The 22500-nt window shown below is 34.8% G+C and overlaps 1 protein-coding gene and 1 pseudogene across 3 annotated transcripts in view; both read left to right on the forward strand.

The window, feature by feature from the left end:
• Positions 1-22500, forward strand: part of LOC145284464 (uncharacterized) — a 763119-nt gene that overhangs the window by 280428 nt on the left and 460191 nt on the right. The window lies entirely within an intron of this gene.
• LOC145285114 (5S ribosomal RNA) lies at positions 11945-12061 on the forward strand (annotated as a pseudogene).

Here is a 22500-nt window from a genome sequence, read left to right on the forward strand (position 1 = left end):
ATCCCACCATTTCTCCAGCAGCATTGGCAACGGATTTGATGTACGTGTTCTATCTCAGATTAGGACTAACGGTCAGACTCAGAAGCTTGGAAAAACATATACCCTCCCACAGACGAGAGGCATTCATTTCAATTGATGTCAGACGGGGATCAGAGCGTTGATAATGTAAAGATAGGCGCTTGATTTTAGATGCATTAAACTTAACCAGCCACCTCTTTCTCCATTGCACCACGTGATCAAGATCAGAGGAGAGAGAACCAGGGAGAACTTGGTCGTTAACGGCCTTTGGCGCGTTGCCATAGATGGTAGTGTCATCAGCATAAATGTCTACGAATTATCTTAGGATGTGATTTTGGAGATCATTGAAGCAGATTAGGAAGAGAGATGGGCGCAGGATAAGCCTCTGAAGGACTCCATCATTAAGGCGGTGAGCGAATGATTTTAGCTCATCCAACACTAGTCTTATGAACCTATCAAAGAGAAGTGATTTAATAATTGAAAAGCTATACCGTAGTTGAAGATTTTGTGGAGTAGACCTTTATGCCATACCCTATCAAAGGCCTTTGATGTGTCAAAAGCAATTGTCCTACAAAGGAAGCCTCCTTCGATAGATTCGCAAATCGTATGAAATATAACTGTTAGCAGATCTGCCGTAGATCTAGCAGAACGGAAACTATATTGCATGTCACTGAGGAAGTATTTTTCTTTTACTGAGGTGAATGACTTCCTGCAACTTAAACATGATGCACAGAAGACCGATCGGTCTGTATTGAGAGGGAAATTACCGTGGAGTTTAGTTTTTGTGATATTATGTACTGTCAGGTCGACGGGGTTTCAATAGGGAGTCCGTTGGCCCCAACTTTAGCGGATATTTTCGTCGGGTACCATGAATCCGTTTTGTTCAATTCCATAACAAAACCCACTGCATATTTCAGATATGTTGACGACACTTTTGCCATTTTTCCATCGCAAGGTGAAGCGTCGATATTTTGTAATAGGTTGAATTCCTCGCATGGGGCTCTTAAATTCACTATGGAAAGTTAGAAGGACAATTCGCTTCCCTTCTTGGATGTTCTTGTCGAACGTTCAAGGGAGGGGGGATTTCTCACTACAATTTATAGAAAGCCGACATTTACTGGCCTATATGTGAACTGGTTGTCTTTTGTACCTAAATCACGTAAGGTTGGCTTAATTAATACTTTGGTACATAGAGCCCTCATGATTTGTTCGCCTAACAGATTAGACGCCAAAATCGATAAGATCAGGGAGATATTCATCAATAATGGTTATCCTGTTGACCTTATTGATGACTGTATTTTCAAAAAAGTTGCGGATTTTAAATCCCTTAAAAAGTTTGGACCCTTGAAATGCCTGGTTTATTTAAATTTACCGTGGATTGGGGAAAAGAGTAACAGACTTTCCAAACAGATTCGCAGAAGTATTTACGACTGCTTTTATTCTGTGTCCTTGCATTTGGTATATATTACGAGACCTGATTTTCCGTCTTTTCGCAAGGATAGTTTGCCTTACATCCAAAATAGCAATATTGTATATCAATTCAAATGACAGTGCATCTTTTGACTCGTATAAACCAGCATGTTCCATCGAAGATCAGACAAGGGAGAATGGGGTCTGGTGGTTTCCCTCCTTCAGCCTTGGACTCTGCTATTGACCAGCATTTGGTTGACAACCCGTGCTGTGCCGATAGATATAAAATAGAATGGTTCGAGGTGCTACATAGAGCGGCCTCCAAAAACCATTTAAAGATTTTGGAGTATGTCTCTATTCCGGTGCGTCAACCTTCTTTGTGCCGGCAAAAGGAAGCATCAAACGCATTGTTTCTCTTTGGGGAACTTTGAATCTTTTTTCCCGGTTTCCCCCCCCCTCGTTGTGCCAATATTTTAATCGTTTTTTAAACGTTAATAAATTTATTTTAGTGTCCCCGTACTTTTGGCACATTCAGTAAGTTCCTCATTAGAACTCTTTATTTTCGACATAATATTATTTTGGACGCTATCGATTTTCTCCTGATGAGATGATAGCCGAAAGAGCTCTTGAGAAACTTCCACCTATTTTATTCAAAACTGTATATAAATTCTGTACCTCCAAATATATATATATATATATATATATATATATATATATATATATATATATATATATATTTATAATAGTATATGTAATCTTAATTCCTAACTCCCTAAGTTGTACTTCCGTGTCATTAAACACTGAACCACCATCACCTCTAAATTTTAATACTAATAACCACTAGTGTTTCAAGCTTTCGCAATCAGCAGTGTGGGAAGTAATAATTACTGTTATTCGAAAAATTCAAACTCAATCACAAGTCATCTTTGATACTACAGGCTAAGACATTACCTCTGGGCCACCGGTAGTTTACGTAGTAATCGGCTGTAAATAGCTTATATAGCATACGATAATACTATACAACTTAAAATCCTGGTTTTATTCACCCAACTGTTACCTTTGTTTCGAAAATTCATTACTTCATATGTTTATTGTGATTATTTTACAGCAAATGCAATAGATAAAAGTACTAAAACTACTACATCTAAATTCCTTATGTTCCTTTTAATATTTTGCCATTTGTAAAATTGTGACTACGTGTAAACAGACTAAAGTAAAAATTTAATTTAAAAAGAACTATAACATAATTATTTAATTTAGCTTTTAGAAGGACTTGTTACTTAATATTAAATTCTTGTTTAATCCTTGGCAATAGCGGGATACAGACAGCGAGTATTTCATAAAATAATGCTCCTTTGAGGGAATACCCCTCACACACACAAGCAAACACATTCAAGATGGACGACAATGTTAAAGCAAACACATTCAAGATGGACGACAATGTTAAAGAACTCGAGGACGCTAGCCTTCAGTTTATACTCTTCGCCTTCTTCCTTTTTCGTCTTTGACTTAGTAAGTGACTATTTAATCCTGCTGGAGACTTGCAGGATAGATAGCAACGCAAGATAGTTCCAAATATATAGCGACAGATGAGATTGCAAATGGCCACCTATACATTGATTATGATGATAATTTAATGTATAACAAGTGTGGAAAATAAAAAGTTGAAAACCATGTATTATTTGTATATTCATGAACGGCTCGTCTTTATTTCAAAATTTTCTCAAGATGACTGATTTGAAGGTCCACTTTGATTTACTTTTATGTTTTGTCTTCAAATAAGCAAACTTGAGAAAATTTTGAAATAAAGACAAACCGTTGATAAATATATAAACTAGTGATGGGACGATTCCAATATTTTTCCCGATCCCGATACAATTATCGATTCCGTGCTAAATGCCGATTCCGATTTTTTATAAATCTCTAAATATTTAACTATAAAGTTGCTATTTTCCCTAATTTCCGTAAAAAAAAACACATGTTTAATATGCAGATATGTTCCTAAACTAATTACACTTGTGGAGGATGATCTATCGCTTGTAGCTTAACTGGTATTTTAAAATCAATAAATATTTATTATTTTATCATTATTACCAGCAATGGAAGATTTTACTTTAAACAAAATTACAAAAAAAAAAAAGACAATTAAAAGAATAGTTTTTGGCATCGGAAAGTAGCCACCAATGTTTCCGATTTTTATACCAATTCCGATACACCAAAATGTTCCGATTTTTCCGATTCCCGATTCCGATTAATCGTCCCAGCACTAATATAAACATATATATGAGGTGGTGCGAAAGTTTTTGTCGATTCAAAATTTCATCTTGAAAATTAAAAAAAAAAAAGTCATCTTTATTCACAATAATAACGACGATAGATTATAAATGCTTCGCTTGTAAAATTTGTTTAGATGAGAAATATGAATTTAACTCATATTCAATCTTCTTATCTGATATAAACTTAACGTCATTTAAATGGATTTGTAATCCCCCCCCCCAAAAAAAAAAAGTGATAATCCGTGATAGCGAGCTCAGGTGAACATGAAGAATAGATCGATATTTCCCAATCAAATTCTCTTAGGAAATCTCTTCTAAGTAGTATTGAGTGAGGACGAGCATTATCATGATGGAAGATGACTCCTTCTTTCTTGACTAAATAAGATCCTTTTCAGGTTTTACAGAAAAAAAAGGAATGATACTTTAATAATCTGAAAGCAAAGTTATTAATTAATGAGATAAAATCTGTTCAAGTAATAAAAGTACGCAAAAAATAAAATAGAGTTTAAAATTCCACTTATACAAACGTGCAAATATTTTTACACTAACCTGATGCATATACATCCGAGGTGCCTTCTATAAGTTTCAAGACTTATTACCTATGGGTACTTTCATTGAGATTGCACATGTGGAACTCTAGTCCCCTTCGTGGTAATCTATTTCGGCTGCAACGCACTGATTGTACCGTTTCACCAACTTCTAGAAGGCCCCATGGAAGTCATCTTATGTGAGTGTGTCATTGACCTTCGTCACAGCCTCTTTCGTCTCCTCAAGTTTCTCAAACCACAGCCTGTAAGGCTTTTTTTGAGCTTAGGGAATAACGAGAACTTACAAATAAGAAAGCCTGGACTATAGGGAGGGCGAGGAACTTTTATGCCCATCTTGGTCAAATAGTCTGTGACAAGTATGAAGTTGTAAACTGGTGCATTCACGCAAAACTTCCGCATCGTTAGTTCCTCGTGAAAATTGTGTACAGTTCCCACACTGACATCAAACTGTGCACTTATTGGCACACAACGATATTATCCATGAAATTCTTTATTTGGCCAATTAACTCTGGTATTCTGACATCCTTACTTCTCTCACACCTCTCATCATCCCTCACAGACTCCTTGCTTTCCTTCAATATCTTATGCCACTCAAAAACTGATTCTTGATTCAAGCAAGATGGTACAAAGGCTATCTGATGCTTTCCATACGTTTCTGTGACATTTTCCAAGTTTAAAACAGAATAATATTGTTTATCGTTCTTCTAAAGTGTCCTCACGTCCAGGTTGTATTTTGAAACTCACCAGCTGTGACAATCAGACTTTAGTAGGGTATGTTCCAATTCCTACTGTAGCTGTGCATTTGAACCTGAAATCAGAAATATTGGTCAGTCATCTCATAAAATGTATAGCAATAACATGCTGAATTTTCCAAAGTTTACAACAATTTTAAATGCCTGTACAAAAAAATTAAAAAAAGGCTGGAAACTTATTTAAGGCACTTCGTATGTGTGGGCGAAAAAGAGAGAAAAAGGCGTGTATATACATTCGTTTAAAAAAATCGACTTATTTGCATCGAGGTTGCTCATGTACAATCGATCTTTCTTAGAAAGTTGTGCTCGGGTGCATTTTTCTTTTACCGGTTTGGATTCTGAGTTTAGTTCATAATGCAACATTAACGCGAGAAATACATGTTCTCGAACGAGTTTCCCCACGAATTCCTTTCTATATGCACGGAACGACACGAGCATCAGGTAACCCAAGTTCTATACCGTTAAACGGATGGATTTTCTCTCAATATACTTCGCACTTCGTAACCCACTAATGGACACAAGAAGAAGCCCACAATAGCAATTATATATATATATATATATATATATATATATATATATATATATATATATATATATATATATATATAAATCTATGTATATACACGCTTCAGTGCTCCAACTTCTTTCAGAGAAAAAAACATTTACAAACCTTTCCCTCCTCTCCTGTTGTCTTGTTGACCTTCAATATTTTTTGTGTCAACAAATAAACCACTTCTATAACGTCCTAATCTGTGAATTCTTAGATCACTCTGGGTAAGCCGGTCAAATTACTACCCCCCTCCCTCGGGACACTGACAGCATGGGTCCACAAAACTCACCTCATTAAAATACCCTGGGTACGTTAACCATAATGGCTTTTTTCCCCCTTCTAGAAGCGAGGAGCATTTTGGGAACCGGCCAAACACTAGTCCTCCCCCGCCAATTCGAAGGAAACGCTTCCTAAGTCCGTGCTATAATTATGCCAACTAATAATGCCAACATTGATAAACGAACGGATTTTTGTAAAGATCTTTTGTGTTTACCTGTCGTGGAGGTTGGACAGGTAAGAAACAAAAAAGTATACCGTTACCGCCTCTTTATTTCGTTTTGCTGTCGACCGTCTTACAAAATCCAATGCGATAATAATAATTATTACGAATGAAATCTTAAGGTTTCTGCCGAAGCGAAGAGGAGAAATATTTGACCATTAAGAGCAATATAAGGAAGTATTTTCCAAATCATTTTTCGGGCTTACAATCTAAATATATAAGAATTGGAAATTGTATTAAAACGTAATTGATTCTTTTATTTCTCTCCCACTGCAAGGCCAAGGGTATATACGGCATAATCACGTTGAAACACCGGTTCCCGTCAGATCACCGAAGTTAAGTTACATTGAGCCTGGTCATTGCTAAAATGGGTGACCGATTTGGCAATTCCAAGTGCGGTATGTAGGAGGACGTCGACACCTCCCTGCAAAAGTTGCAAAAAACCTAACGTCGTCATCTCCCCTAACGGGGATATACATGCGACTGGGGACCGCCTGTGAATTTCAGACTCCCATGAAACTTCCTCCTCCGGAGGAAGCCGGTTAAACCCGAATAGTGTTGGTACCGACTGCACACACTGCAAAGGTGGAAAGTGGGATAGATAAGTCAGCGCCCCCAAGGAGGTGCACTCTGACCTGCAAAAATCGTCTGGACAGCACCATCGGTATTCCCCGGTGAGGGTACCTCAGTTGATTAGCGATAAACTGATCCCTTCTCAAAGAGAACCCCTTTTCAAAGAGAGAAGGCAACGCCTGGGAGTGTGAACCTCCTAGAACTGCACAGAACAAAATCCCACCGCAAAATCAACAGGAATCAGATCATTACAGGAATGGTTTAATCTCTGTTGATTTTGGAGACCAAGGATAAATATCTCTAGCTGAAATTGGATAAAAAAGGAAAACTTTAATCGTCTCGTTTTTATTCAAAAGACTACTTCAGTAGAATTCATTTGGAAAAGCACATTAAAAGAAACAGTATATTTCTTGGAATATCCTGTTTTGTGTGAGGTGAAAAGGGGTTTCTTTACGCCCTCCTTCCGAAAAGCATGCTTATTCAATTCCAAAGAAAATTCAATTTGCAAGGCCCCCCACACCCGCACGCGTGCACACACACACACACACACACACCAAACACACACGCACACACATACACATATATATATATGTCTATAATATAAAGCTGAACGTCTGTGTGTGTGTCTGGTCACGAATAAGCTCCTATATGGTTGACTATTATAGAAAACTGATCATATATAAAGATAGAAGATGTATCGAGACACAGGAATGGGTATGTTTGATCTGGCATAATGATGATTCATTAAAATTGAGGGGTCTGCGTATGCACCTGGTCCACAAAGTATGGAAATAAAAAAAAAAAAAAAAAAGTTTACAAGTGTTTTTGATATCGATGTACATAATAATACTTTGATAAGTATGTTTTAACTTAAATAGGGATGGTATAATAAAATTGTGGGGTCTGCGTTCGAGACTGGCCTCCATAGAATGGAAATAGGCACAAACATCTTCTATCATTATATGTAATCAGTTTTTGAAAATAGTCATCAGTTTTTTAAAATAGTGTGTGTGTGTGTAGTTCATTTTTACTTATCTGTGATGGGCTAGTCAGTTATTTATGCTGGTTTCTCCACTCAAGGAATTTCTTTAAACTTTTAGCCGTTTTCATAATTTCAGTATCTTATACGGTGCAATTTCTCTCTTTACTTCCATATTACTGGTCTTTTTTTTTCCTTGCAGGTTTTCGAGAAATGTTCCTAATGCTTTTATGATTTATTGTTCACACAAAACATTATCGATGAATACTCACTGTGGAAAAATAAGTCTCCCCCCAACCTCCAGCACGCTCTAGGTTCTTTCTTTTTTATAAAACTTGCAAATCATTTAGCGTTATCGCAACAGTTATTTACCATTGCATTTTCGCTGAGAACGATCGTTGAATTTCTGTGGAATTTGGATTAACTTTGATCTCCCTAATATTCCAATACTCACAGTAGCCTTCATGTGAGTGTCTGACTTGGACTTTCTCTCTTCGTTTTATTCAGCTCTCCTAACTTGTTTTTGGAAAATTATAGATTGTAGGAATAAGGAAATCTCGTTTCCCTTGGATTCCTGTAGTGTGTTTTTTAGGGGGTGGGGGTCAGCGCTTTTCATAAGAGAGAAAGAAAAAAGTAAATTAAAAGCAAAGAAAAGTTCGAAAAAAAATGTGCATAAAAAGGAGAGAATAGAAAATATTGAAAGAAAAATAAATTAAACATAAGGAAAATTTAGAGAAAAAGAGATAGATAGATAGATAGATAGATAGGTGTATACATACATACATACATACATACATACATACATACGTACGTACATACATACATAAGGAGAGAGAAAGAGAGAAAGAGGGAAAGGGAGTGGGGAATACGGAAAAAAAAGAACGAAATAATTTTAGAAGGAGTAAAGAAAATTTCAGAAGCGAGAACGAAAAAAATATTAAAATAAGGAAAAAAAAATTTTTTTAAATGTTAAAAAAAAAGAAGAAAAAATAATAAAAAGAAGAGTTCGAGAGAAAGAACGAAATAAAAGAAACGGATTGAATTAAGACTTGAAAGAAAGGAAGAAAAAATCACAAAAGACTAGAAAGAAAAAAGAAAGAAAAAACTAAAAAGAGGAGGAGACAGATCAAGAGTAACAGTGAGAGTAAACAAGACAATAGTGGTGGCGGTGTTACTTAATGAAAAACAATGCGAGAAGGCAAGAACAAATGAACCAATCGACAAATACAATTTTTGATTGGTTGTTAAGGAGGCGTGGCCAACAATTGTTGGCGTGTGCATTGTCGTTGCCTTATTGGCATGTATTGCGTTGAGCGCTTTTGAAAGAGTATATGTACGTACATTCGAGGCTATATATATTTCTTTCTTTCTCTACCTCTTCACTTACTTTCTCTCTTTGGCTCTGTCTCTCTTTCTTTCTTTCTCTCTCTCTCTCTCTCTCTCTCTCTCTCTCTCTCTATATATATATATATATATATATATTTTATTATGTTTTATTTAGGAAAAAACTATGATACTGTTTTAAAAAAATAAAAGCACTGACAAGCGGGAGTTAACTGGGCGTTAACTTTGAATGGCCTTTTCTGAACGTTTCCCTCCTACACCGAACCTCTGTGTTTTGACGAGTACTCGCTTCATAGCAAAGCAGAGACAGTGAAAAAAAGAGGAAGAGAAAGACAGAGAGAGATAGAGATAGAGAGAGAGATAGAGTGAGAGAGAAAAAGAGAGGATGGAGATAGGCAGACAGACAAACAAGCGATACACACATATCTGTGTGACTTTTTGCTTTACTTGGACTAGTCGAGATGTGTGTGTGTGTGTGTGTGTGTGTGTGTGTGTGTGTGTGTGTGTCTGTGTACGTGTGTGCGACATCCTCAGAGTCAATCTATCAGTTCACCATAATAAATTGGCTCTAGAGAGATCGAACACACGAAAACCTAGGCTTACTAACCCAAAAATATATACTAGATATGGGCGAATAAACGAATAAGGATAGGGGAACCTAGTTTTGAAAGCCGATTTATCATAATTTCTTTGCAGGTTTTCGAATATTTTTTGATTGTATTTGAAAGATTAAGGACTAAACTTAATTTCCCAAAGAAAAAAATATTTGTACACGTGAAAAAAAAAAGTTATGAAAAATGTTTTCACGGCGAGCTAACCAATTCAGCTAAATTTTGAAGTTAAATAAATTCAATTTAAAAATCCTTATAGAGATAAATATTAGTTTTCTGGGTCTATTTCAAAGATAATTAGTAAAGTAAAATCCTAAGATATTGAATTAAATTAAAAAATAAAAAAAAAAACAAACAGCTTGTTTGCACAAAAAAAAAAAAAAATTAATTACCCCCCAAACCGAGTGTTTTTGCCGTTCACAAACCATACTTTTGGAAATACGGAATATACGGAGGCCCAAAATCTGAGACAGTCGAAAAGCTGTCTGAGAATGACGTCATGTAATTAAAAGGAAGGAGCGGTGCGGGGTTTCTTTTTTTCCACTCGGATGGGCATCCGTATATTTCTATTGTAAATGTTTGTATACATTTTACCATTTTTTTAAATTTAATTATTTTTCTATGTTCCTGTTTTTAAATTAATTGTTTTTTAATTATTAGCCAATATTATATAAAAAATGTTACGCCGAAAGTTTCACACTCTTGCAATCAAGCAAATTATTAAAATCTTGCATATAAAAATTACGCGAAATCTGTAATTTAAAAAGAAAATGTAGAAATATTTTTGCTATCATAATTGTTTTTTTTTTGTGAAAATATTAAATAATCAATGCTTAATTCAATAGTAATATCGGTAGTTCGAGAAATTCGTTTTTCTTCGAGTTATATGGAATTAATTAATACGGACTTTACGGGCTTTTTCGTAATGTCCCTGTAAAAATTATTATTTTTTTTATTGTTACAAATTACGATGCTTTATTTATATACAAAAAAAAAAAGCAAAAATAAATTCTTGCGTTTTTTTATTTACTACTGAAAACTGTAACTTTAGTAAAGGTATTTTTAAATTTCCACTAAGATTTAAATAAAAATAATTATTTCATTATATTCCGTGATCATTATTTAATAAATACTGAAAATTTTATTAAAATTGGCTAATTTCCTTTTTTTTGGTAAATTTTTAAATAAAGTGAAGGGTCAAAATATTTAATTAATGAACACTATTATGTTGAATATATATTAAGTAATTTGTTGCTCTCTCCATCTTTTCTTCTCTTATATCGCTTTCTTTCTCAATCTCTCTCTCTCTCTCTCTCTCTCTCTCTCTCTCTATATATATATATATATATATATATATGTTGTTTTTGTGATACGTTTAGAATGAATTCAATTATATACGAGTGCATTTTTACCTAAATCCGAGTTGGGAATAATTTCCCCTTTGACTAATTTGGTACCACCATATGAAGAGCGGCATATATATATATTTTTAACACATAATTATCCACTGACAAGTGTTTCGTCGTCTACGACTCATCAGAGTGGCTGAATTTAGCGAGATTCGAAACTGGGACTCCATGGTAAGATGCCTAAATTCTTACCACTCGTCCACCTCGCTGACTGTTCGGATATATCGCGATTTACATAGAAGATAAAAATGCACTTTCGTAAATAATTGAATTCTTTCAAAACGTATTGCAAAAACAAAAACAAACAACATCTACGTAAATCGCAATATAGTCGAAGAGTTAGCGAGGTGGACGAGTGAAAAGTTTAGGTTTCTTACCATTAGGGCCCCGATTACAAATCTCGCTAGATTCAGCCGTTCTGACGAGTCGTAGACGACAAAACACGTGTCAGTGGATAATTATATTTTAAAACGAATATATATGTATACATTCGATATTGTGTATTTTGCTAAAAACCACCAGCAACAAATCTCTCTCTCTCTCTCTCTTTCTCTCTCTCTCTCTCCCTATATATATATATATATATATATATATATATATATATGTCGCATTTCTCTATATCTGTAAGCTAGCTAGCTGCCCCTCCTCCTCCTCCTCCTCGAAATGAACCATTCATTACGTTTCAAGATACCTTGACATAAAAAGCCTCTATAACCTTTTTATGATGTTGATTCCTTATCATATCTTCCTATATTTATCTTATTTTGTCTTAAACTTATGACTAAACACATCCACACACACACATATATATGTGTGTGTATGGGTGGGGGGTGAAGATGGATTTCTTTTGTGGAAAACAACCGTTTATTTAGTCGCCTGACGAGGACTTCTGGTTTTAACCGGTCATTTGTCTGAATCATTACTATGCCCAGTGTCGTGATTATGTAAATTTGTTTGTATTAATAAAAATATAAAATATACGGCATAATCACGTTGACACACCGGTTCTCGTCAGATCACCGAAGTTAAGCAACGTTGAGCCTGGCTAATACCGGATGGGTGACCATTTGGGAATTCTAGGCGCTGTATGTGCTCTCCGCTTATCTCGGCATTGTTTCCAGTCGTCTTGTACCTCAACTTGCCACTGGTATGCAACAATGTTGACTCAGGAGAGGCGTGGTTGGAGATTGCGCAACTCTTGCCACACAAATTTCACGCGCAGGCACCCTTACAGTGGGTATCCATAGTCTGTCAAGACTGAAGGAAGCCTTACAATAAAATATAATTTTGCTCTTCTTTTATTGAGCACTCTTAACAACCTCTTTAAATTCATTAATTTTCACTCTTGAATACATTTAACCTGCCCCCCACTCTCTCTCCCTCTCTCTCTCTCACTCTCTCTCTCCCTCTCTCTCTCTCTCTCTCTCTCTATATATATATATATATATATATATACTATGAAAATTGAATATATGTCTGTTCTAAGTTAAGGGAGGAAAAAACTTCTTAATTTCTCATGTATGTTTTATATAGAATGTTTTATCTTAACTGAATATGTCCGGTTGAAATTTTTTTTTTTAAGTGACCGAGTGTTATAACATTAGCAGGAGCAAATAATTAAGAACGATAGAAGTAAAAAAAAAAAAAAAAAAGATCAAATTATATGCGACGTCGGCTTTCAAATCCACCTCTGGCGTTTGTGTGATTCATTTTTTTTTAAAATTATTATCATCGATTATGCATTAATTGATTAAAGCATCAAACTATTGGAGTATTTGGGAGTTTGGGGTCAATAGAATGTAGTGATCCGACTTTTAAATGAAAAAACTTTCTTTAGAGGAGTGTACTTCCATGACAAAAAAATCTGGTAAAAGTAAAGTTTTTAATTTTAGCATTAAATCGGGAGTTACCAGCAAAGGACATTAAACACTAAGTCCCCCACCCTTTCTCTCTCTCCACGTCTCTTTATATATATATATATATATATATATATATATATATATATATATATGTAAAAGTAAAAGTGTTCTTCTGTCTGTCTGTCTATCTGTCCGTCTTTGTGTCTGTCTGTGTGTCTGTCTGTCTGTCTGCGTGTGTATGTCTGTCTGTGTACATTTCCCTACACAATAACTCTGTCAATTTGCAGTCTACAGACGCGAAATTTAATATACAGGGTATGGAGATTTGGGAAAATCTTTCTAATCAGTTTTCGGCCAGGAGTTTGGCTGTTAAGGGGTCAAAGTTCAACGATTTGACCTTTGAGAACTCTAACAAACTCCTCCGACAATTTTGAGTATAAACAATTGAAATTTTAGATATAGGTTCCTTGGACATGGATCTAGCTTAATAACTTGATTTGAGCGCAAAACAATAAATCTTAAGAGGTCATAATAGGGGTCAAAGTAAAAAAGAATTGACTTCTGCGGTCTCTACCAAATTACTCAGAGAATTTGTCTAACCTGGTCTAAACATTTGTCTAAACCTGATCTAAACATTTGAAATTTTTCATCAAGAGTACTAAGCTTTTTAATAAGTTTGGGTCGAAAATTTGAGCTACCAATATATAAATGTATGTATGTTTGCATGTCTTCCTAAAACTTTCGACAGAGGCGATGGATTTACACAAGATCAGTATCGTTTTAAGCTCGACCCTTCAGAAGACAAATACCGAAAAATTGGCTAAAAGCATTAATTTCTTCATCCTCAACCGGGCACTTTTCTACAGGGAGGGATCGATTTTTCGCCGATATTTTCGAAAGTCATCCTCTCTTTTAGATTGTCTAGCCTTAATTTAAACCTACGTCACTTCCAGTTTGGCGTTGGTCGTAACAGCAAAGAAGTCAGGTTTTTTCCCCGTTCTTTTCCTCCTTCGCCGTACGAGTTCGAGCTTGCCTTCCTACTACCATTTTATTTTTTTTGCTCAACATATACCTCCAAACACCCAGGCAACGCCGGGTACCCATGCTAGTATATATATATATATATATATATATATATATATATATATATATATATACACTTACAGACCACCCGCTTTAATATGATATTTTAATGTATGCACACTTCGTATCTATTATAATATACCCAATTCTCGATTAATTATTATTTTAAACTTAATGTATAGTAGGGATTTCAAAATTAAGACTTGTGCCCCATCAGCTAGCATCGAAACCAAATCATGTAGCTCCCCAGCATTATTGTTACCATTTGTACTATGTCAGTACGCATAGAAAAATGTTTCAAAGTAACGTTGTAAAATGCACATATGTATATTTGCGCGTACATGCAAGAGCACTTTAAGTCGACCTACGCGTGCCAAGTTATTTTAATTTTGATCACTTAGTAGCTGTTTTTTTACCTACTAAAGACCAATTCGAATTTGCCCATCAGTTTAAAATTTTATGCATGCCAAATTTCAGGTCTGTAGATCCAAAATTAACAAAGGAGTTTATTACAGACCGTTCCTCAGACAGTCAAGGCTATATATACACACACACACATATATATATATATATATATATATATATATATATATATATATATATATATAAAAATATATATATATATATAAAGAGAAAGAAAGAGAGAGTGAGAGAGAGAGATGCAACAAGAAAATTTTTCATGCAAACATTGTCGCTACACATTTGTAGTTTAGTTTAACTGATTTTGCAACTGAGGCTGAAATATGTCTGCAAATTTGTAACAAAAATAGTTGTACAAATACAAAATAATACTAAATTAATACATAGTGAGAGTGTCTATTACCCACTGTTATATTTAATGAATTTAATGCATTTAATGAACTCCTCTGAAGGAAAATCATGTTGGTCAACGTGTAACCCAAAAAGATATATATATATATATATATATATATATATATATATATATATATATATATATATATATATATATATATATATATATATGCGGGGGGGATGTAATACATGAATCAGCCTTGCAACTTTCCAAAAGGAGAAAACACACGCTGGAATAAAAAGTTGGCGAAAATAAAACCCGAAGCTTTGTCGTTTCTTGGGATGAATTTCCATTGCAGCTTTCCCTCAAACAAGGCCAAAGACGAACCAGATATATTTGCCTACCACGGGCTAAGAGAGGCCAATCTACCCTCGAGAGAAGATAGACCGCGATAATTTCCCAACATTGTATTTTTACCTCGCGGTACATACAGCACATCGCCTTCCCAAATGGTCACCCATCTTGTACTGACCAGGCTCGACGTTGCTTAACTTCAATTATCTGGAGACAACCGGTGTGTCAACGTTATTGTGCCGAGGATAAGGGTTAATGAGTGTGCAGTAATCAATGGGAAAATGTCGTAGTAATCGTTAGTAACTGAAATTATAAGATGCCGAAATAGCATTTTATTTAGTAATGTAATTACTTACGCATCCTAACACTTTTATCTGCAAGATGATACTGTATCAAAGATGCTGACTGATCTACCTTTTCGAATTACACGTTTATTCTTGCGTTTTTCAATGCGTTCAGATTTGTGTCTTACGGTACGCCAGATATATCTGTTTTGGGTTAGTTTTCCTCCGAGATGGAATACTGTAAAAAGTTTTGGACTTCGAATGGGGGTATGAGACGAATGGATTCGCCAATCATTTTTATAACCAACGGCTGTGCTAAACAACCAATCAAAACGTCGCAAAATTATTATAAAAATTGACGAATTTTGGATTCAATCAGTTCGCCGTTTGCTACGTCACGGACCGCATTTAATTCTTCGCCGCCATCTTGGTTACTGATCTGAACTACGCCGCCGTCTTGGTTACTGATCTGAACTACGCCGCCATCTTTTTTCAACATAATATCTTAGAACTTAAGAGGTTAACTACGCGACGGACCGCATTTGATTCTTGGTCGCCATCTTGGTTACTGATCTGAACTACACTGCCATCTTTGTTCAACACAATGTCTCAAAACTTAACAGCACACTTCCAAGCTGTTCTTGGCTCTTTTCCGCTGCCATCCTAAGGTTCTGTTTACTTTTGGACAACATACCGTATGTGCACATGACTATGTATATTTGTATATCGATCTCTAGTGGTTATGTCAAACGACTGTTTACAAGGCATATATCGACTGCAAAACATTGAAGGGGACAATAGCTCCTCGTCCAATAGCTTCCATTCAACTGGTTCTTGGTTCACCTATTTCGACCATCGATCCTGCAATAAAGATCTTCAACTTCTCCAAAGAAAAGAAGATTTTTAAAAATCACCGATAAAATAATATTTACACATCTTTATTCCGCTAGTCCCTTTCTTCTCGCAGTTGCAAGCACCGTTCTTATTAACATTTCTAGTCTGTTGGATTCGACCCGTTTCCTGGTGGTCCAGAGAAACCAACTTCTCTTTTCAGCTCCAAAAAAACTCAGTTCAACTAACTCAATCTCCACGTCCCATTCTTAGATCCATATCATCTTAAGTGACCTCTACGTCAGACTACATCAGACTGCTAGAGGTCAGACCTATTTTTATATTATTGTTTTTATTCGTTCTAAAACTCATTTTATTAATCCTACTTCTCTAAACATTATCTTTCTAGTTTATAGTTATAGAAACAATTATTTCAACTAGAATTTAATTTCAAATAACCTATTTATCATAGGCTAGCAACGTTATCTGACGTCGTCCGGCATTATTTATGCTACATTAGTATATGTTTGTGTGTCTCTTTTGTTTCTATTAAAACTAGTTAAAATCCGTTAATCAGTATGCTTATTCAAATAAGTCCTCCTCGTATATTTGACTGCCTAAGTGTCCATCGATCTATCGATCTATTTCTATAACATAGTGCATAGGAGTGTGTGAGAAAATATCAGCAGCAGCGGAGGATGGCTGGCTTGCGAAGAGATTATCAGCAGCAGAATTAGCCGAAAAAGGGCATATGCAAATTAGTAAGTGGGGGCGAGAAGAAAAAGAAAAAAGGAGAAATATGCACCACGTTCTCAGAGTAGAAATAAAGCCGACGTCGAAGAAAATAGGCCTATAATGTCGAGGACAAGAATGGGCAAGCTCTGACGATCATGCGGTCAGACGAAATAGAAAATCAGGCTAAAATGGGCAGGTGGCTGCGAAAGACTATCTTAAGAAAGATAGTAACAGTAATAAAAACGTATTGTTAAAAAAGGGAAAATGCCGACCCGGATTTTATTTATTTATTTATTTATTTCCAGTTTCATTTTTATCAATTACTAATGTAAAGTATAACGACCACATTACAGTTAGCTCTAGAGCTTTCTTTTTTTTTCATATCTATCGTTTGTTTCTCTATGTTATGATTAAACTCATAGGTTAAGCGATTTTAATCTTGGTACTACTTAGATGAGCGCCTATTTAGAAATACCAGGTACTGTAACCAAATCACTCCACTATAGTGTATAAATATATGCCAGCCTTATTGAGAATTATAACCGACGAAAGACAAGCGTCCTCTTATATAGTCCACGCAATCCAGTACCCGTGACGCTATGAATCTGGATAAATATCGAATCTAAAAGACATTCGGGTTGATAAAGGGTCTCTTTCTCCTCCTCCTCCTCCTCCTCCTCCTCCCCCTCCTCTCCGCTCCTCCTCTTACTACTACTACTACTATTACTACTACTACTACTACTATTTGTGTATGACCTATCTTGAATTCTTCAGATAGATAGGTTATAGATTCAACTTAATCAATATCCCTCTATCTTGAGAGATCGATATGTCCCCTCTTAATCTATCATGCCAAATCAACATTTTTTTTTTCTAATTTATAGTTCTCCCCTCTCATCGAAATCGATAATCGTCTATATATTTGGAATTGATAGTTTTTATATCTGCAAAACTATGATGACGGATCGATATTTGTCGGGCCAATTGATATTTGTCACTGTATTGATTTGAATCGATATGTGTCTCTATCAATTGTCTATTTGATCTAATAAATCGATATTTTCATAGGTATTCGTAGGAATCGATGCACGTCTATGTAAGTCAATATTTAATTTACAGGTTTTGTGTGCGTGTGTGCTGTGTGTAACGCGGCTTTTTGAACGGCACATATATTTGCGGAAGTAATGACTATATTAAATAAAATGCTATTTCGGCATGTTATTATTTTACTAGTATTATTCTAATAACAATTACTACGACATCTTCCTTTTGATTACTGTACGCTCATTAACTCTTATCATTGGGAATGCCTCCAAGCCTTGATAAGTGATGACGTCTTTGTAAAAAAAAGAGTTTGAGGGTTTACAATAGACAAAGGAACAAAAAGGTCGGCAAAAAACAAATATATATGTTTTCACTCTGACATTGGTATCAAAGCCTAATTTTGCTATTTGTAAATTATTAAAACGAACTTCTAAATATACTCAATGATGGATATGCGAGCGACTACATGAAGGTTGACTAATTTCTATATTCCTTGAAAAAAAAAACAAGCATTAATTAATTATTTATTCGTGTATTATAGTGTTTTATATGATTGGTTTCATTTCACTATTACACTGAATTCTATTTACGCATAGTTTCTATATTCTGCATAATTGCGTATAGTTTTAGGTGAAAGTTCTAGAACACGGAAACATTATATACTTTCGATTTGGTTTTAAGCTGACAAAAATTGCTGTTACGTGGACAAAATTAAAAAACGAAGCAGTTGACCTTAACAGGGGTAGTCGAATAAACCTGTTTGCATACACAAATCTATATTCATAAATTAATGCATGGGCGCGGCTCAGAGGCTAAGAAATAAGGTTGGAGAGTTGTATGTTTTGGTTCCGATTCTAGCTGATGGCAGGCAAGTGATATATTTTGGGGGCTTGACCTTTACTCTTGACCTGAAATGGAACACGTATATCAAATCTATTGCCAAGGTCGCTGGAAAAATGGTAGGATCACTCTACCGCTCCAGTAGATATCTCACTCCTGATGCAATTCTCTACCTATATACGGCCAAAGATGGAGTACTGTTGATACATCTGGGCAGGAGCTGCCAGAAGAACTTATCCTGCCTTGACAGAGTTCAAAATAGACTTTGTAGTTTAGTGGGGGATGCCCTTTTCTTTTCCCTGCAACCTCTTTTCCACGGAAGAGTCATTGCGAGCCTGTCTCTGCTTTATCGTTATTTTCATGGCAAATGTTCAGCTGAGCTTCAATCTACGCCCCCCTTGCCAAACTTTCACGAAAAATACTCGTCTAGCCAAAACCACTATCAATAATTTCCCACAATCTTTATCTGTGCCTAAACCTAAATGCAGATTCCATAAACAAAGCTTCTTTCTTAAAACTGCGCGCCTATGGAACTCTCTTCCGATTGCCTGCTTTCCAGCTAACTCCAATCTGATTGTCTTCAAGTCCAATGTAAACAAGTTCTTGATGAACCGTCTTTAAGTAATCGACTTTACAAAATTCCCACTGCTTATGTTTACTACGCTATAATCACATTGACTAATATATACCCATTAACACTTATCCTCGAGTGGCCTCCGGGCCTTGATAAGTGGTGATTCCTGTGTAAAAAAAATTCTGGTATCACTATTATATATTAGGTACAATATAATAGTCAATAGAGAATTAGCTCTATGATATTATAAAGTACATAATCAGCGTGAATTAAAATATCATATTTAAACGTATATAACGACCGAGCTATGCCGGGCGGCCTGCTAGTAAGAAATGAATGTTACCAAATGCAGGATAAATTAATCTTCTCCGTAACTGTATGAGTTTATTGAGTTTTAACCTATTTAAAGCATTTGTTTACTTCGAAACAAAAATAGAGTCAGGTGTTTTGTAATAGCAAGAAAAAAAATAGCGGACTTTTGAAGTTAAGATCGTTAAAGCCTCCATAATCGCTCTAAATTAGAAAATTAAACAAAATACTGTTAGAAACCCACATACTAAATGTCATGCAAATATTTATTAGATGAATTTCTGCCGGTATTTTGTTTAATTTTCGAGTTTTGAGCGATTATGCAGACTTTAATTATGTTAGCCTGACATGTCCACCATTTTTTTGTTCTCACGTAACACTCGAGACTATTTGTACTTCCAAGTAAGTAAACGCTTTAAAATAAGTAAAACCGCTGAGTAGCTTTTCCTGCCTTTTATTATATTAATTTGTTATCTATTTGTTTTCGCCCACATGTTTTTGTCCTGTTGTGTATTTTAAAACATGCCCAGTTATTTAATCTACGAGTCTGAAAAGAGAAAATTAACACGAAACAAAAAATGATACTCGTACACAAAGTTAACCAATTCAACGAGACTACGTTTAAATAAAAATCAGTCATAAATTGTTTATTCTTTTACCTAATACAATAATAATTTCTTCAATTGGGAATATATATATATATATATATATATATATATATATATATATATATATATATATATAGAGAGAGAGAGAGAGAGAGAGAGAGAGAGATAGAGAGAGATAGAGAGAGAGAGAGAGACAGACAGACAGAGACAGAGACAAAGAGAAGGGGGAAGGAAAAATGAGATAAATAAAAAAAACAACACACCTAGTTATGTGTTCATTAACATTTTGTCTTTATTTTAAGACTTCCTTTGGGTGACTTAAATTAAGAAAACAAAACACCAATACAAGTATTTGAAAATATATTTTTGATGAAATGAAATGTATGACCCTATTATATTCCAGAAACGGAAAAAGTCGTTGAAAATTTAAAAAAAAAAAAAAAAAAAAAAAAAGCGGAGAGCATAGCGTCGTAAAAGAAAGTAAGATTTTTTTTAATCACATAGCCGTTAATATGTTTAAAAAGATATGATGCAATTCATATTTTTTGGGGGATAAACATATCCGTTATAATTCAAATATGGACGTGTAACTTGAAATGAAATCAGTATATTTTTATTGTATAATTTATTAACTGATTATATGTATTAATTATCATAGGAGGTGCTTTCTATAGTGTGAGAAAGTTAACCTGTGTCTACAATTAAATTATGTTCTTTTAATAAAAGTTTACTTATTAATGGCGATACATTATAGAAACCTCCACGTTGTTAATGTGTGATTGAATTTGTGATAAGAGCTAATTCAAGAAGACTCTTGTATATATCTCTCCCTCCCCCTTTCTCTCTCACTCTCTCTCCTCTCTCTCTCTCTCTCTCTCTCTCTCTCTCTCTATATATATATATATATATATATATATATATATATATATATATATATATATATATATGGAAGTTTTTTAACCTTTAAAACTATACAAAAAATTTAGATATATTTATTTTTTATCATTCGTTAGAAAACTATTTAGTCAGTAAGTCATTTAATCAGCGGAAATCATTACGTCATCTTGCTCTTTCGAATTCACTATTAGTACTAATGTAATTCAAGGGATCATCAGTTGTTTACCATGAAACACTGTTTCGGGGATTAAAAAAAAAACAGTATATTACATCATGGCTCCCCAGGGTAGGATAGATTCGACGTTGACTGGGATTGTTTAAGGATCAACGAATGTTCCACACTTCAAAACATCCGTGTAATCGCTCCGTTTTTGTTTTTTTTTACAAAGGGATCACCACTTATCAAGGCCCAGAGGCCACTCGAGGATTAGGATTAAAGAGTGTATATTGGTTAGAAGGACAATATTATAGTAATCGCTAGAAATGTAAATTTGGTAAATTGGGTTGCTTAAGGGGAACGGCTCACCAAGAACTTGTTTACATTGGACTTGAAAAAATGAAAACATCGAAAAAATGGTTACATTTCACGTATCCGCTCTGGACTGAAGATCGAACATAAAAAATTCACTTAATTTTTCCAATCAAATCGACTGATTGCTCGTTCAAGTAGGGGACTCGCCGCAGTGCACCGAGAGGAAGCTTCACTCAATAACTTAGTCCACAATACGTTGTAGTCTACATTGCACTGTAGAGAACCTAATTTTGATTTTATAAAATTATTTTTATACAAAGATTATAAGTGTATTCGAGTAAAAGGTAAAGTAGCGTGCTTCAATTTTGCTATCAACAAAAATATTTCAAAACTATTCATCAAAAATTCATTGTTTATTTTTATACACCGGCCACTTCTGCTTGTAACGATGATAAGACTCCTCGAATATACGTGTGATTTTAGGCAACAAAAAGGTGTTAACGCTATGAAAATGGGAGTATGCCTTCTTTTAATCAGATTTTTTCAACTATCTTCATTTTGAAATACTTATTAAGATGTTTCGACACAAAACCTATCTAAGAACACTCCCCGACACATAAAGTACATTTGTGAAATTCGGCCTAACCGTTTCGGATTGTGTAGAAAACGAAGTTACAGATACACAGACACAAACACATATAGATACACACACAAAATGCTGTGTGTGTGTGTGCGTGTGTGAATTCGGAAGCTTACATCATCGTTCTAAGAGACGTAACTCTATTTAACTAAGCATTGTAAAAAAAATGATTTTTCATCCACTTTATTTAATGTCACGAAGTGTTCTAACTTAACGAAAAATATAAAATGCGATGATATTTTCGTTT

Source organism: Euprymna scolopes, chromosome 9, assembly GCF_053919585.1.
Source record: "Euprymna scolopes isolate OS-2025 chromosome 9, ASM5391958v1, whole genome shotgun sequence".
NCBI lineage: Eukaryota > Metazoa > Mollusca > Cephalopoda > Sepiida > Sepiolidae > Euprymna > Euprymna scolopes.